This window comes from Cyprinus carpio, chromosome A7, assembly GCF_018340385.1.
Source record: "Cyprinus carpio isolate SPL01 chromosome A7, ASM1834038v1, whole genome shotgun sequence".
Lineage (NCBI taxonomy): Eukaryota > Metazoa > Chordata > Actinopteri > Cypriniformes > Cyprinidae > Cyprinus > Cyprinus carpio.
In genome coordinates, this window is record NC_056578.1 from 4,056,909 (window position 1) to 4,074,530 (window position 17,622).

At 38.9% G+C, this 17,622-nt stretch overlaps 1 pseudogene; it reads left to right on the top strand.

Moving 5' to 3' along the window:
* LOC122145541 overlaps positions 1-16,382 on the top strand; it is a 67,752-nt pseudogene extending 51,370 nt beyond the window's left edge.
* Positions 16,383-17,622: the final 1,240 nt, after the last annotated feature.

The window sequence follows — 17,622 nt, forward strand, 5'->3', positions numbered from 1 at the left end:
AACACCAGAAGACAAGGAGCTCATTGTGGACTTCAGGAAGAAGGAAAGGAAGCATGCACTGACCCATCCACATTAAAGGGATGTGTTGAAACGTGTCTCCAGCTTCAAGTCCTGGGGAACCACCATCACAGGAGGGACCTGTCCTGGACCCACAAACAACTCCAGCCGAGTCAAGAAGGTCTCACCGTGCCTCCCTATTCTTCTCAGATTACACTGCAAGAAGAACCAACGGTCTCCAGACCATAGTGGTGAAAACTTTACACGAGTGTGCAATCGAGTAGAATCCCTAACCAGTGTCTTACAGTATGGTATGGGAACTGCTCGGTGGCTGACCGCCAAAAAGCACTGCAGCGGGTGGTTGAAAAACTGCCAACGCATCCACAGGAACACACCTCCTGCTATTGAGGACATACAGAGGAAACGCTGTCTGCCGTCGAGCTCGCAGGATTCTTAAGGCTTCCTCTCACCATGGACCATGGACTGTTTAACCTCCTGCCATCCCGGGAGGAGCTTCAGGAGCCTCCGGTACAAGACCACAGATCCAGGAACCAGCTTTCTTTTCCATACAGCTGTCTTCCTTGCTGAATCGGCACCTACATGACATCCCCCCACAAACCACACACACAGTACTCCTCCCCCACGTCATCACTACATCTGCCGATTATTTAATTTAGTTTTTTAAACAACAAAGCAAAAACGGGTCAAAACTTGTGTATTACTTGAAACTACTGTCTGTTAATCAAGAGACACTGAATAAAACCAATTTGCACACTGAATTATTGTGGTTCCTAGCCCATTTTCTTCCATTTCCCTAGTGTAAATGATGTCATATGTTCAAGTGTTCTGCTTATAGTGATACATTCCACTTTCAAAAATATTTAATATGTAAGTATGTTCATAATACACCTATCTGTGATATCATGCTGATTGCATTTTAAAATATCTGAAAATTATGTCCATAAATACTTATCTGTACATTTTTGTCACATTTGTACCGACTGTAGGCCTTTGTAGATTTTGTACTTACTGCTTATTGCACATTCTGGTTAGATGATAACTGCATTTTCGTGGCATGGTTAACTTACATGTGCAGTAGTGACTTTAAAAGTGATTTAATTAATATCATCAATATCTAGATTTTTTTTTGCTCTCCTCAGTTACCAGATTTTGGCACATAGTTGTATCTCAGACAAATTATTGTCTTCACTCTTATAAACCATACAATCAACTGGAAAGGATTATTTATTCAGCTTTCCGATTATTTATAAATACACGTAAGACTGTTTTTTGTGCTCTAGGGTCACAAATTTTTATGTGGATCTTTTCACTTTCACTCACTGTGTAATTAGATGCTACAGGCACGAGCTGTTTGAGCTAAATGCAGCAGAAACAAGAGACTACACAACCTTCTACTTCTGCTATCACTGGTTCCTTCTTAACTTTTAATCGTCCCGATGCATAAAACGTTTAACGATAAAAAATAGGTGTGACTGTGACTGGTTTTTGGTAGTCCAGGGTCACAACATGTCAATTTGATTTAGCTGCTCAGTATTTTTGCACACAACTTAAGAGGTGATCTGGCCTAAAGAAGGGTATACAAAGTCTTGCAGAGGACCCAGTTCACTGCTAGTAATACTATAAATATTAGTCACTGACTGCCAGACGCAGTTCAAACTGAGGTGTGCTGATTGATGTAAATATATTATTTATTTCGTCTGTTCTATTGTGTTCCATACCAAATTTTCTGCGAGTGCTTTGTCATTCTTCTGTAATCTCACAGTACAGTAGTGGTGAGGAAAATAAAAACTTTTTCTAAACGCTTATTATTTGTATGTATAATCTGTAATCAGAATCCTGAATAAGCTTTATTGCCAGGGTTTACACATACGAGGAAATTTTTTTTTCGTTGACAGAAGCTTCCGCAGTGCCAAAAGATGGACAGTAAACAGAACATAAAAACACCATAATATAAAGAATATAAAAATAGAAACAAGTAAGAAGGGTTATTAACCATATACAAAATTGAAGTGTAGACGAAGTTGTTGTTGTTAGATAAATAAGTGTCATAGTGTATAAATATTGTTGTGTGTTCCACATTGATTATCAAGTGTTCATTAGATGGAGTTGCCTTAAGGAAAGAAACTGTTCGGACTTCCCCTCTGTAGTCTTCGGAGGTCAGATTTGGTAGCATGAGGCTTGATCCTAGGACAGTTTACTGACGTGCAGAGGACGGATTTCCATGATTGCGGAGTAGACTGTTTTCAGCAGCCTCTTGTGGTAGTTTGTAATTTCCTCATCTTGCGAAGGAAGTAAACCTCTGCTGGGCCTTTTTCACACATGCATTCAATGGGAATGTCCCACTTCAGGTCCTGAGAGATTGTGGTCCCCAACCTGAATGACTCCCTGCAGTCACAGTGCTGGTTCATGATGGTGGAGTGTGGGAGAGCAGGGTGGTTTCTCCTGAACTCCATTATCAAGCAATCCACTGTGTTGAGCGTGTCCAGCCTCCAGATTGTTGAGAGTGCACCAGATCGCCAGCTCTTTTAACCTCCTGTCTGTAGCAACTTCTTCACCATCCTGCATGAGCCGATGAGTGTGGTGTCGTCTGCAAACTTCAGGAGCTTGACAGGAGGGGTCCTTAGATGGCAGTCGTTTGGTGTCAGGGGAAGAAGCGCGTGGGGACTCGGAACGCAGCCCTGAGAGGAGGTTTGCGTATGATAGAGATACACAGGCCGAGCTGGGGGTCCACAAACAGGATCCTCACATAAGTCCCCGGTCTGTCTAGATGTTGCAGAACATAATGCAGTCCAGTGTTTACTGCATCGTTCCACAGACCTGCTTGCTCTGTAGGCAAACTGAAGAGGATCCAGAAAGGGTCCAGTAATGTCCTTCAGGTGGGCCAGCACCAGTTTTTTCAAATGACTTCATGACCACAAACAACATTAGAGGCACAGGCCTGTAGTCATTTTGTCCTGTAATTTTGGATTTCTTTGGGATGGATTAAAACAGAGTCCGGGTGTTTTTTTTGTTTTGTTGTTCTGTCTCTGTGATCTGATCAGCGAGTTTTCTGCCAGATTCACGTGCGCTTGTGGATGAATGTAAACACTCACCAGAACGAACGAGTGAAATAAACTCCCGTGGCAAATAGAATGTCTTGCCCGTAATGAAGAGTGTTTCTAGAGTCGGACATCACATCTTCTTTAACACTGTTACATCTGTACACCACCTTTCGTGATGTAAAAGCATGTCCCCGCCGCTGCCGATTTCCCCAGTTGATTCTGCCGTCATGGCCGGCTCTGGTTCTGCACCAGCTTGAAAGCCCGGCAGATGGAGCATGCTATAGGGGAATGGCGTCATTAGCCAAGTTTCAAGTGCAAAACAGAGCAACAGCAGCGTGGAGACATCCTTATTTGTCCGAGAAGCAGAGGAGGGGGGGGGGGGGGGGGGGGGGGGTGGGGGGGGGGGGGGGGTGGGGGAAGGGAAGGGGAGGGGGGGTTAAAAGCCGGTAATATCCCGGGTGAGTGTGTGGTGCCGAGAATGTCCAGCAAATATATCTCTGGTTGAAGCTGATTGCAGGACCATGAGTAATCAGCAGAAGACAGGACAAATGGTAACAAACACATGTCACAGAAACAACCTGCAGGGACAAGGCACGTTACGGGAGGCTGCCATCTTGCATCTTGACGCCACACACTTAATTGAGACAATGCAAACAGCGAAGGCTCAAAAACTCATTAACTGAATGTTTTCAGCCGTTTTTCCGTGCAGAACACTGTTTGCAGTCTAACCAGGATATATGAGATACATTTCAAGCGATGGGACAAAATATAGAAAGTGAATGAAGAAAATGTCATAACTAGCTGCCTGACACAAAAGGAATGGCACCTGGTCCTAAGAGGAATGATTCGCGATTGTGTGTGAGACTGTTATATAAGGATGACGATTTACCGAGAAATCACTGGAGACTGTGGTAGAGTAAAGGAGACCTACTGTTAGTTCTGACAGACTTTTTAGAAAAGCCAGAATACATTCTGGGTGATTTCAAACCTGACATGAAACGGGCAAAACGTCTTGATAACCCATCAGTAATTGAAAGGCCAATACAAAAGCTGGTGCGATTAATAGAAAACAATCAGTGTGACTAAAAACTAAAACTTTCTAAGGGATTTAAAAACTGGTGCCTCATATAAAATGATTGCTTAGACTGTGATTTTTAGGTCATTTATATCTGGAAATGCATCATGTTTATATTCATGGTATGATTTGGTGGGAGTGTAACAACACTGATGTGGTGTGGTATCCAAGCCCCTTTCACACTGAGCGGATTCAGGATAATACATGGGTAATGTGTCCCAGCAATTGTTCCTGAGGCGTTAGATTTTGGTTCATTCACACTGCCAGTGATTTCCTGGAAATCTGTGCGTGCGTTCCACACACAACCCTTAAAGTCCATAATGACACGTGACATCATGATACATGTAATGCAGATGCGTCAAAAACGCTAGGCACTTTAACTTTCACTTAAGCTGGACGATCTCAGCTTCAGCACGGATAGTGCGAGAGCTAAAATGATCTCTGCTTCGTTACAGTTTGCACATATTTTTTTTTTGTTGCGAACGTTGATCTGATGTAACCTTGGTTCTGTGAGAAGAGAACGGAGATGTTGCATTCATGCCGTGTTACATACACTCATGTCTTTCACAAAAAGCTCTCTTAGTCTCTTGCAGTCAAAAAGATTCTGACGAAAAATGACGCTCATATTCCTGCCCCCTTTTTCGCTCACTCGATTTTGCAGCAGCCATTAAGCGAATAAGGCTTCATTATTTGAGGGAGAACGTGATCAGCTTATGCTGTACGCAACATCTTGCTCCCTTCTCAGGGAACCAAGGTTTCATCAGTAACTGGAGACGTTTTTTGACCATTTATATAATCCCAGTTTTACTAGAAAAAAAAAATACCATAGTTAAAGTGCCCCTATTATGTGAAATTGAAATGATTATAAGTTGGTTTTGGGAGTCCCCAACAACAGGTTTACATGCATGCAATGTCAAACAGCTAGTGGTCGACTGATATATCGGCCGATATTTGGCATTTTTCAAATATCGGCATTGGGACTATAAGTTTTTCTGCTTGGCCGATGTGTTCGAGGCGGGACTTTTATTTGACAGCGCTGAGAGTGGCATCAGCGCCTGAACTCACATTGCTCACATTCTCCCTCGTTTACTGTCATTGTTAGCAGTTCTGTCTAATACAGATAGAAGTCTGTCTAATAATCCGATAGAACAGTTAAACAAAGGAATTAAAGTAGACAAAATGTATTACATCGATTGCTTTTATATTATTAGTAATGGAAAGGCAAACATTATAATACTTTCTCGTTTGCCGTCAGCATTAAGCATATATACGCTTTTACATCATTTAAACAAATCTTTGAATGACTAATGAACATCTAATTAAAAAACCCTTTCAAACTAAGTCGAATCCAGCGGTGAGATCTTATGAAGTGTTAATGTGTGTCCTGCACGATTGCGTGTTCTCTGTGTGACCGTCGGTCCGTGGAGGAAATTGAATGCTTTTTAAACTCATGATTTCAGATTATGCTGTGCATTATGCATTTGCCCACTGGTCATATTCATATCATTTTCTCTGTGTGCTGTATGTTAAAATGAGTGTTACCCTGGCTTTATTTGAAAAATATGATTCCCAATGCACACAAACTACCCAGAATACTGAGTGCCCTGTTGGTTACAGTGTTTACTTCCTTTTTAATTATATTTTGTATTAAAATATTTATTTTGTGAAAAAATTACTATCATCTAAAGTAGAAGTATGTTTATTGTACACATTTATTTTTTTGAATCCATTGTCAAATGATTTTAAATTTCTTAAATAATTAAAAATTGTAAAATATATTTATCAGCTTTATATCGGGCCCCCCTGCTTTCCAAGAGAGTATCGGTTATCGGCTGTCAAAAAAACGATATCGGTCGCGATCACTACAAAAAAACAAACACATTCATTTTCTTATAATATAAATTAAATTTTACACTGTTTCTCAACGACTCTCAAACGATATGTTCAAAGATGAATCTTTCCAAACCCCACCTTTGCATGGCATTACTCTACTCTGATTGGTCAGATGATCCATTCTGTTGTGATTGGTCTACTGCGTACAGCACATGTCGGAGAAAAAGCAAAGCCCATCACCAGTACTGGATTACGGCTTATCAATAATACATCCTATTATAATAAAATAATAATAATAGTGTTCCACTTTTCTAAAAAGAAATAATCAGAAGGGAAAAAGTTGTTTTACACTTATGTTAGCAAAACCGGATACTTGGTAGTAAAAGACCCAAACAATAATGGTATGTGTTTAGCCTAACACAGACAAAAGAGTACTGATAAAGCACTGCAGTTTGTATTGCTCCATCCTTTATCATGACTCCAAGCACAACAGACATTCTATATTAATCTACACATTTCTAGACAATAGCAGACCAGCAGCTGATTATCAGAACTATAACGTGTAATTACCCGGAGAAGTACAGCTGCACTGACTGTATTCACAATACAACACAAACAAAACAAAACCACGCTCGACAGAACATCGAAGCAAACAATTATTAATCATACTTACAGGTTGTGATTCAGAAGAGCAAATTGGTCCAAACAAACTGGGCACCAAACCATTTTTCAAAGACGTTTAACTCGCGGAGATTAGAAGCAGTCATCAGAGAAAAGACAGGCACACAGCAGAAAGTTGTGATTATACTGCTGTTGTATCTTAGTAAAGATTCATTTTAACCACAAATTATTTACAGCCTCATCGTTTGGAAGTGAAAATACTTCTCTACTTCACGTTATCCACATGAACCAGCTACAGCGTTTGAAGTTTTGTTTTCGCGGGATTTTCCACGCAGATTGTAGGCGGGCATTATGCAAAAATGTAAGAATCTGTGACGTGTGAAATTCGCTGAATGGGATTCAAATTTAAACACCTCGCTTCAGTGGTTAATTCAGAGGCGACTCTTTCTTCTGAGAGAGCGAATTCCAAACGGAAGTGAGCTATGCCCTACTCACCAAAAATTACATAGACAAATCTGCGCGTGTGTGCAGCATTCAGTAGGGCATTACTGTCTCGTATAAGCGTTTGGAACTCCCTTGTAAGGGAATGACTGACCAAATGTTACCTTGACAAATCTGCGCGTGTGTGCAGCATTCAGTACTCCGTCAGTTGTTGCAAATAAATATTTCTTCTCATTGTTATTATTTTATTCAGATATTGACTAATTGTGTATTATTTACTATTAAACGTTTTCACACTAAACTTGCTTACACTGCCGTCTTAAATCATATTTATATCCCTGACGAAAAATATGTTTTCTTACATTAAAACAGACACATTTAATTAGCCTATTCTATTTAGGTTTGTATGTGAACTCGAAATCACCCCCAACTGTGCATCGCAAGCTGTCCTAACCTAAGATCACATGAAGTGAAGTGACCACCGCATGTTCCCTTCGCTTCTGGAGGCGCTCTTCATGTCCTTCACTTTCATTTGGACCCTCCCCTTCCGAAGTGCCCTTGAAGGGTGCGAAAAAACCGTTTGGAAAAAAAACGTTTGGAATTCGCCAAAATAACTTTATTTACGATGCACTTTCAGCTTTAAAACTTTGCAGTTTACATTCATTCACATACAGCTGCATTACACACTGCATGAAATGTCATTTTCAAAACTCCATAATAATAGGGCCGATTTTTAAACTATTTTAGTTATTTGTGGTTACCATGGTTTAACTATAGTAACCAGATTTTGTTTGTTTGTTTGTTTGTAGTAAAACCATTGTTAATTATCGTCAGGGAATCCCTATGTAAAATCCCCAAAAGCTGTTCGTGTATCAGACGCTGGAACATAATGATTAAGCTTCTTCTCTTCTCCTCCACCAGAGCTGAGCTGCATGTCCATATTGGCATACTATTGCTGTTTTTTTCTACAGTCAATCTAACAGGGGAAACAGACAAAGTCATCATGGGTGTCGACGCATCGAGATGTCAGTTTATCACTGCGGTCAGTCCGGCCTTCACTGTGAAAACACGATCCTCGTAGCCCCAACGGTGTTTTATATGTGCTGCGCGCATATACGAGGTATTACGGTAATGTGTGGAAACAGATCCACATTCAGAATCACAAAGAGAACAGGCAGAATATGAGTGTTTGGAGGGCTTTTATTAGCGAAAGCAGTTAGACAGTGCTTTATAGTGCAGTATTTTTTTTCATTCATTTATTCTGGTGGAATATGCAAAAAAAAAAAAAAAAAAAAAAAAAAAAAAATTTGATTTTAATTTTTTATGAATTTTTCAAATATGACTGTACTGTGAAAAAGATAGCATTTTCCATGAGTTTGGTATGCAATTATTAAAGAATGATACAGTAAAATGATATGAAAATCGCCACGTATGTATGGACATGTACAAAAAAAAAAAAAATCATTAATTTTTTTATTTATTTTTGTTTGTATGTTTATTTGGTTCTTTATGTTTTCATGCAATTATTAAATAATGAAACAGTGAAATGACATGAAAACAGTTTGGTTTTGTCATTTTTAATATTTTTCCCCCTCACTTCATGTTGATTTTCTCCAAATAAGCAGGATACACCATACAGTAGCAGGTACAGACTGAATGATAACATGCACTTATAACACTTAAAACGTGAACGAATTCCGTCATTCTTAATAAAAAAAATCCATGGATCTTACTGATTTAGAATAATGTTAACTGTAAGTAGAAAGACAGTTGTACAAAACATAATCCAAATTATGCATTAATTTAGCAGCATTCCACATAAAAAAAGGAAAAAGTATACAGCTTTGAACCCAAAAATACATAAATACATAAAAACACATAATTATAGTAAAATAAATGGTGGAAACTTAAGTAGAAGGCCGTGAATATGAATACGAATATGAATAAATATGACAACCGAAGGAGGATTTACTAAAGAAGAAGACGGAAAACACGCTCGCAGCTTAATCTGCCACACACCGCCGAGTAGACGCGCAATGAACTTGAAGCGCAGATAGCGTGACTGCAGTCACAAACAAAGGGTAGGGCCTGGAAGGAACGAGCGCGTTCTTCACCCTGGAGTCCGCTCTGATCTTATTCTGTTATATTCAATCTCCTCATTACAGCAGAAAACACCATATGCATGTTCACTCTGCATTACACAAAACCACATCGAATATAATCACTCCGAATATGAAGCGTTATTCTTCATCTGATGACGTCTGTTTTATTGAGGCATCGTTATTCTTAGAAAGCGAAAGTAATACGGGAGAAAATCGGGAGCGCGTTTGCTCTTCCACGGATTTGTGTCTCTTATATTTGAATCTGTTTGATTTTTCTTTGTCTCTGGGTGAGTTTGTGTCCTCACTGAACGTCGATTATGTCTCTCATGTGATTTAATTCTGGAAGAATCTCCCTCAGAGTTTGTTTTATTGGAGTCTGTGTATTTTCACAGGAATGCTGTCGATTATTATCGTTTTACTGATTCTCCTCATAGAGACTTCCGGTAAGAACACCATTGGATTTCATTCAGTTTTATGCTTAAATACTCCATACAGACCCGATGAGATAAATATTCATATTTAGGCCTATCGAGTAATTCACATAAGTGATCAGTTTCTTATTACTGCAGTAGATTACATACAGATTGTGCCTGTATAAAGTTATAATATGAAATCATCACCACGATCTCAAAAGAATAAAAAGCAGATTTTCCTTAAAAAAAACCCTTTCTGCCAGTCAACAGTTATATGAACAAAGACCGATCGAAGAACAAGAAATGAGTCAAGCATGTTTAAAAATCAATGAAAGATCAAATGAAGAATTTAGACTTTTTATTTTTTAGACATTCATTAGTTCAATCTAGAATTTTGCACCAGCAGTAACATGTATTAAAATCTTTTTAAACTACTCATGACCACCTTTACTAGAATGTATCAAGTTTCATAAAGCAGATAGTTCCGGTCCTTGATTCTGATTGGCTGAGGCACGTTCAAAGCTGTTGTAAAGTTCTCTACAGACATACACCTTTGTTTACTTCTGTGTGTTGCTCGGCAACCACAACTGTTCAATCTGAGGAACTACATTGTTTGGTGTGGAAGAATACTGTAACCATTTTATATTACACTTTATTTGCTCTGTTTTATTCTGTTAAACCTTTCTATGTATGATATGGAATAACCATTTTATAAAAGCAATAAGCCCTGTGAAGCTGTGGTTTACAGTGAATTTATAACAGCTATAACAGCTTCATGGGGCTTATTGATTTATTCATGAAATTGTTTTATAATTTATAATAGATAATCTGTTAGGGAATAGATTTTCCCCTATAGATTTATATTACAACTGTGGCATGTTGTAGCTGTTGTTTCTGAATGTGCAGACTGTTGTTTTTCATAACAAATGTTACATAGATTAATAACAATAATAATTATTATTATTGCCCTGGTAATGAATAATAGGTTAACCTTATATTAAAAAAATGCTGTTAAGAACTATGGTACATTTCCATAAGAGCAAGTACAAGTCAGAATCCAGAGCCATGTGTTAAATGGGTTCTAATAAAGAGGGATGGGAAAAAACCTGGCATTCAGATATTCAGAGATGGCAAATCAATATAATAAACTATATCAATATAAGAAAATGTTAAGTTAGATTGACTTCCTATGGTATGTTGAATCAGAACATTCTGTCAAACTATAACCTATAAGTGCCTAAATAATATAATATAGGCTACATTATATATCCTAAGTAAACAAGTAATTGTTAACTAGGCTATTACTTTATTGCAATTATGTTATCAACCAACTTTGCAGTGTGTGGATGATATAGCACAAAAGATAATTTTACAAAAATAAACACGCAAACAAACAAACAAATAAATAAACCTTATGAGGGAGCATGACCCAGGACTTCACTAAAACACTTCACCCCCCCCTGAGGAAAAAAAAATAAAGAAAAGAAAAGAAAATTTCTGAGGAAAACGTTCCAGGATTTTTTTCTCCATAGAGTGAACTTCAGTGGGGACCAACAGGCTGAAGGTCCAAAGTGCAGTTTCAGTGCAGCTTCAAAGGGCTCCACAGATACCAGCCGTGGAGTATAGGTCTTATCTAGCCTAACCATCAATCATTTACTATAAGAAATAAAAATGTATATACTTTTTAACCACAAATGCTTGTCTTGCACTCAATGTGCGTCCACAATTTGGACCTTCAGCCCTGAAAGTGAACTAACCTTTAGGTAGGACTCTAAAGCACATCTAAAGCCAGAGCTGCAGCCTGCTGTAGGGTCAGAAACAAGGCAAGGCAACAAGGGAACACGGGCCGCAACAGGCTAACAATCACCAGCACTGTGTTTGTGTCTCATGGTGTACTCACACTAGGAGTTTTGAACCATGCCTGAGCACGTTTGACCCCTAAAGCCCGGCTCGGGCGCGGTTCGTTTAGCCGTTTGGAAGAGGTGGGCCAGGGCACGGTTCGGTTGGGCTCGGGCACGGTATGCATGCAGTGTGAGCGCTAACCGCGCTGGAGCACGGAACAGATACTATTTCGTGTGCGCTACTGTCATCATTACGACCGCAAACATATTATATTACTACTACTACACTTTTCAATAAATTTAATTCAATCAAGTAATTAATCCAATATGCGAGTAAAGCTGCAAATTATTTCATTAACCTCAGCTGTCTCGTAATAATTTTCTGATACATACAAGTGAAAATCAATGCAGGGAATAAATTATAAATGAATTATTATTAATTATTCGGCAGAATATTAGCGAAAGTGTTTTTCTCAGTTATCTCATACATGATGTAAACATGCTCCGGCCAGAAAGATTAGTGCAAGTGTGAGTGCAGGCCAGCGGCGGGGTGGAGGGGGATAATCGCGCTCGGTTCAGGGCAACCGTGCCTAGTGTGAGTACACCCTGAGTGCGTCTTTTATAGTCCTTCTAATGTGAGGCAGCTGTGATGAGTCCGGGCAAAGGATTGTGGGAAATGGAGTCCTGGGTGAATGGTAAAAGTCAGGGATGGAGTGCCCTCTGGTGGAGCTCATGGATTTGGCTCACCACCAAAGATGTAATGAATATTAAATAATATTTGAAAAAAGATAAAAAAGTTACAGATTTACAATCACCATAAGTTGCAGTCACATTAGCAAAATTTCATGGACAAAAAAGCCTCCATTGTCAGCCAATAATGTAGTGATGTATGAAGCACAGAAGTCACTTTCAAAACATGCAGTTTTCTATTCGTTATCACCATTAATCGGCAAATTGTGATGAAATCTTCTGCTCTCATGCAAATCTCCTGATCGCCTGGATTCCTGTTAAAACGACTCTCTCTCTCTCTCTCTCTCTCTCTCAGTGTCGTTCACTATAGTGGTTCCTCCTGATCCTGTAGTGTCTCATGTGGGATCCACAGTGATTCTTCCCTGCTGGATCTCTCCTCCTGAGAGCGCTGAAGCTCTGGAGATCCGCTGGTACCGTAACAATCAGTTCAACAACCCTGTTCTCCTCTATAATTATGGGAAGATCCAGGACGTCCAGGAGGAACCGTACAGGAACCGAAGCTCTTTGACTCCGCGGTCAGATCAGTCTGGTGGACTGAAGGATGGAAGTGGAAAGTGAAAGTGACGTGACATTCAGCCAAGTATGGTGACCCATACTCAGAATTAGTGCTCTGCATTTAACCCATCCGAAGTGCACACACACAGAGCAGTGAACACACACACACACTGTGAACACACACCCGGAGCAGTGGGCAGCCATTTTATGCTGCGGCGCCCGGGGGAGCAGTTGGGGGTCGATGCCTTGCTCAAGGGCACCTAAGTCGTGGTATTGAAGGTGGAGAGAGAACTGTACATGCACTCCCCCCACCCACAATTCCTGCCGGCCCGAGACTCGAACTCACAACCCTTCGATTGGGAGGTCCGACTCTCTAACCATTAGGCCACGACTTCCCCAATGGAGACGTCTCTCTACGGCTGGAGAAACTCACAATTCAGGATGAAGATTCATTTCGTTGTTATGTGAGTGGAGAACATTCATATAGCAGTGAAGAGGTGGATCTCAAAATCACAGGTGGGTGGTCTGTTTTCTGAAGATCTGCACTTCATTAAAGACATAGTTCAGCCAAACTATAAAATTCTCTCTTCCATGTGCTCTTCTGCATAATGAAAACTCATCATCATTGAGGACTGTTGATATAAAACTCATCCATATGACTAAATTCCAAGTCTATTGATTGCTTAATGTGAGAAAAAGACTCAACTCGTTGTTATTTGCAGAAAATGCTGACATCGTGGCGTCAAACATGGTGTACGCATACCCGAGTTAAACTCAAGTTATTTGGATTACTGTTATGATAATAGTGCTTTTTTTGTAGTGGTCAGCTGACATGGATTCTTTGACAGATGATATTGATGCCGATATAATAAAGAGCAGTGTGGCCAATGGCCAGTATAAACCGATATATATGATATTATACTATTTTATATTAAGTCTGCAAAAACTCCCACGCATAACAACTGCTGCAATGTTATTGTTTTTTTTGTTTTTTTGTATATTTACTAAAATAATTAGGAATAAATTATAAAAATAAATGGGTAACACTGTTGTTGACATGTAGCTGCAAAGTTACTTACAGTTAGTGAATGTAACCGATAAATCTGTAAAAAACTAAATTAACTTTAATATAACTTTAAATAGCAACTTCTTGATTCAGAAATCCTGTTAAAAAGTCTTTTTTTTCTCACAATTTTGGAGTTCATGTTGCTGTCAAAACAAAACATTATATATATATATATATATATATTATATATTATATATAGATAGATAGATAGATAGATAGCACAGTATAGTATAGAGTCTTATCGGTTTACTGGAGGTTGAATAAATGATGACATAATGTACATGTTGAAGTGTTCCAAGACCCTGAAAAGACATTAAAAAAATCAGAACATAATTAGACAGTGTGTTAAACAGTATACTTATTATTCTGTAGTTTTTGTGTCTGGAGAACATCTGAAGATCTGTCTCTCCTCTCATCAGCTTTAGGATCCGCTCCTGTCCTGTCTCCAAAGCCGTCTAGATGATGGGCGTGTGAACATCAGCTGCAGGTCCAGCGGCTGGTATCCAAAGCCCAATATCACGTGGACGTCAGATGAAGGAAGGGCTCTCGGTCCTGGAGGAACATCTCACAGTCGAGGAGCAGATGAGATGTTCTCTGTCCACAGCTGGACGGCCGGGCCGTCTCTCTCTCAGACGCTCAAACAGGTCTCATGTTCAGTCTCTCTCAGATCTGGAGAGTTAAAAGAAGGAAGACTGAACATACAGGGCATCGTATCTTCAGGTTAGAGAACATGGATATTAGTAGATACCACAAACAAAGTGATCAAGTTTGCTTGAATGCTAGGCCTGTGATCATTTCCATTAGTTTTTCTTCTTGTGAACTTAACTTCCCTTAATATAACTGATAAAATATCAGCATACATTCTTGAGTGCATGTTCTTCATCTTGTGTTCCATCAGTTTTCTTCAGTGTCATCATTCTCTCTCATTTTTTCAACCTTACAATCATTAAAAGAAAAATCAAATCTCATTCTACATTTTGTTCTCAGTCCTGTTTTAGAAGACTTGGGTTGCAAACAGCGTTTTTATGTTAAAAGGGTTTTAAAAATATGTTTCTACATTACTGTAATTGCTTCATATATTTTGAAGGTTTTTAGTTTCATCTGGTTTCTATATCTCAGGTCCATCAGATTCATCAGGTCCATGGATGGCTCTTTTCCTCACTTTTCTCATCTGTGCTCTTCTGGGTTTGTTTGGGCTGATCCTCTACAAATACAGAGAGAAACGAACAGGTACAATCTGACTGAAAGATTTTAAAGATGTGGTTATCAGCAGGTTTTTGTTTCATGCAGATCTCATGTGTTGATATTTTTGATCTGTTCTGCAGGAAAGAAACCAGCTACAGAAAGTAAGGAACATGAACTTCATTTATCATCTGAACACAGTCACGAATCCTTTCAAGCAGTGATTAACCTGGGTGGGGGTGGGGGGGGGGGTGTACCTTCTCATCTCTATATTTTAAAACAGAAATCTTCCTATTTTATTAATATCTGTTTTTTAGGCAAAGCACAACAAAAGCTGCTGATGGTGTTTCTGAAGTACTTACCAGTTAAACTGAATTGACTTCTATACGTTCAATAATATTACTATAAAATTAATTTTTATAAGGGAAATGATCTTATCTTGGGCATTAAACACTGTGCATGTGTATGAAATGTGCTGGGTACACACAAAACCCACAGTGCTTTCAGAGTAACATCAGATCACATGACAGGAGAGATGGAAACCATTCTGAGACTAATTTAAATAAATTAAAGAATCATGAAATAAAATGATTTAGTTTGTTGCCCATTAACAGCAATATGAAAGAATATCTGAAAGAAATTTTGTCTCAACATGAAAGGGTTCAAATGTAATTTAAATGTACAGCTACAGTTTTTTCCCCCGTCTAAAATCTCATAAGAATTTGTTTTTTAATTTTAGTTGTGGTTGACATAAATGTAGAAGAACTGAGGAAGCATGCAGGTATGACATCATCTCAGTTTTATATGCATATATGTGTAAACATCATCTCATATACATGAGGATTAATAACTGTTGCTCATGTATTTTTCCTCACAGATGAGATCACTATAGACCGTTGAACATTTACATCCAGATCTGACGGTTTCTAAAGACTGGTAAAATCTTGAGGGACAGTGAAGGTATAATCACACTGTGGAGGAATTTCCATTTCAATTATGTGCTTTTGGAGCCCAAAGATTCTCCTCTGGTCGTCACTATTGGGAGGTAGATCTGGCACAACCAAACATACCTCCCAAAAACTACTGGATAATTGGTGTGGTGAAAGATGAAAACTTTACTACAATAGACAGATCTGCTTTAACTCCATCAAGGGGTTTCTGGTTCTTGTGTTCAGACGGTCCTCGTGGCTTTTACACCAACACTGATCCACCAGTTAAACTCTCTCTGACACCGAGACCTGAACGACTGGGAGTTCTGTTAGATTATGATGACGGTCAGCTTTCATTTTACAACGTCACAGAGAGAAAACATCTCCTGACCATCAGCAGCAGATTCTCTGGATCAGTCGTTCCTCTGTTCAATCCTGGAACAGGTGATGTGAGTCCGATTACAATCCTGGATTGTCCAAAACCTGTAGAACCAGCTGAATCCAGTCAGCCTTTAACTGAGTAATAGCAGCTCAGACGCCTGACTGACCAATGCAGTTTTCAAACAGAAGGACCATAACGTGCATAAAAAATACCTGATGCATGAAAACCTACAAACTACACACAAATCTAAATACAAGAAACACAATTTACTGGTATGGTTCAGACAACATAATTTTAAGAGTAGGTTTGATTCCTAGTGGTCATGCGTCATCAATTCAATCAAAAGTCCAATTTATGAACAACTTTCACAGGACGTCATCCCAATCCTACAGTGTCACATGAACACATTAAATCCAAGTGTATGACATTTGAAGCCTCCCTTGTTTGCGATTAGAAGTACTCCTAATCAGACCTAACTAAACAGATGAAAAACTCCTGAGGAGAAAATTATGATAAAAATAAGCTTTGAAACTCTATAATTAATCCAGAACACGGCAGCAAGATTTCAATCTTTAATGAGCTGCAAGAAATACGCTTTCCAGCACCTCTGTTCATTAAAGGGATACTCCACCCCCAAAATGAAAGTAAGCCGCCATTAATCACTTACTCCATGTCCTTCCAAAACTCCTTAAGTACCTATAGGACTAAATTATAGGTTTGTAAACATTCAGGATGCATGCACATCATGGCTGTAGGAAAACTCCAGAGAGATCGCCTACAGATTTCATACAGATACAGGCTAAAGAAGTTAGACTTAAAAAAGATTATAGATTGAGATTGATTAGATGTCATTTTCTAAAATGTTCTCCTCGATATTATAAGAGCTTGTCATAAGCACTCAAGTGATTCAAAAGGAAACTGACGTGAAGATAGTGGGATAGGTCTCTATAGATCCCAAATCGGGATGATGGTTTCTGTATGGAGCCTGTCTTTGATGGCAGAAAAATGATGGTTTTCAAAATGGCAGTCTATGGAGCCATGGAATAAAATAATTTCCCAAAAAAGGTAAATTTGATTTTAGGCTTCAAAATTTGACTTTATTCTCTGCAGTTCTGAGGTTATATTCTCAGTTCTAATAAGGAAAAATAACTCCTCATCTCTCTCTCTTTTCTCGGCTCTTCTGGCATTTTCTTACTCAGGAATCTGATAAACCTACTATTTTTAAGTTAAGCTCTGATATATAAAACTGGAATTAGGATATATAAACTTGTAATTTTGCAAGAAAAAAAAGCCAGAATTGTGGAGATAAAAATAAATGCCAAGTGTAAAAATGTTAATAGTAAGGCTTAATAATATTCTTGGCGCTGTAACTGTAGGGGCTAATATAATACATCCCCTATGAAGAGCATATGTGAATATTGGTGTAGGACTTA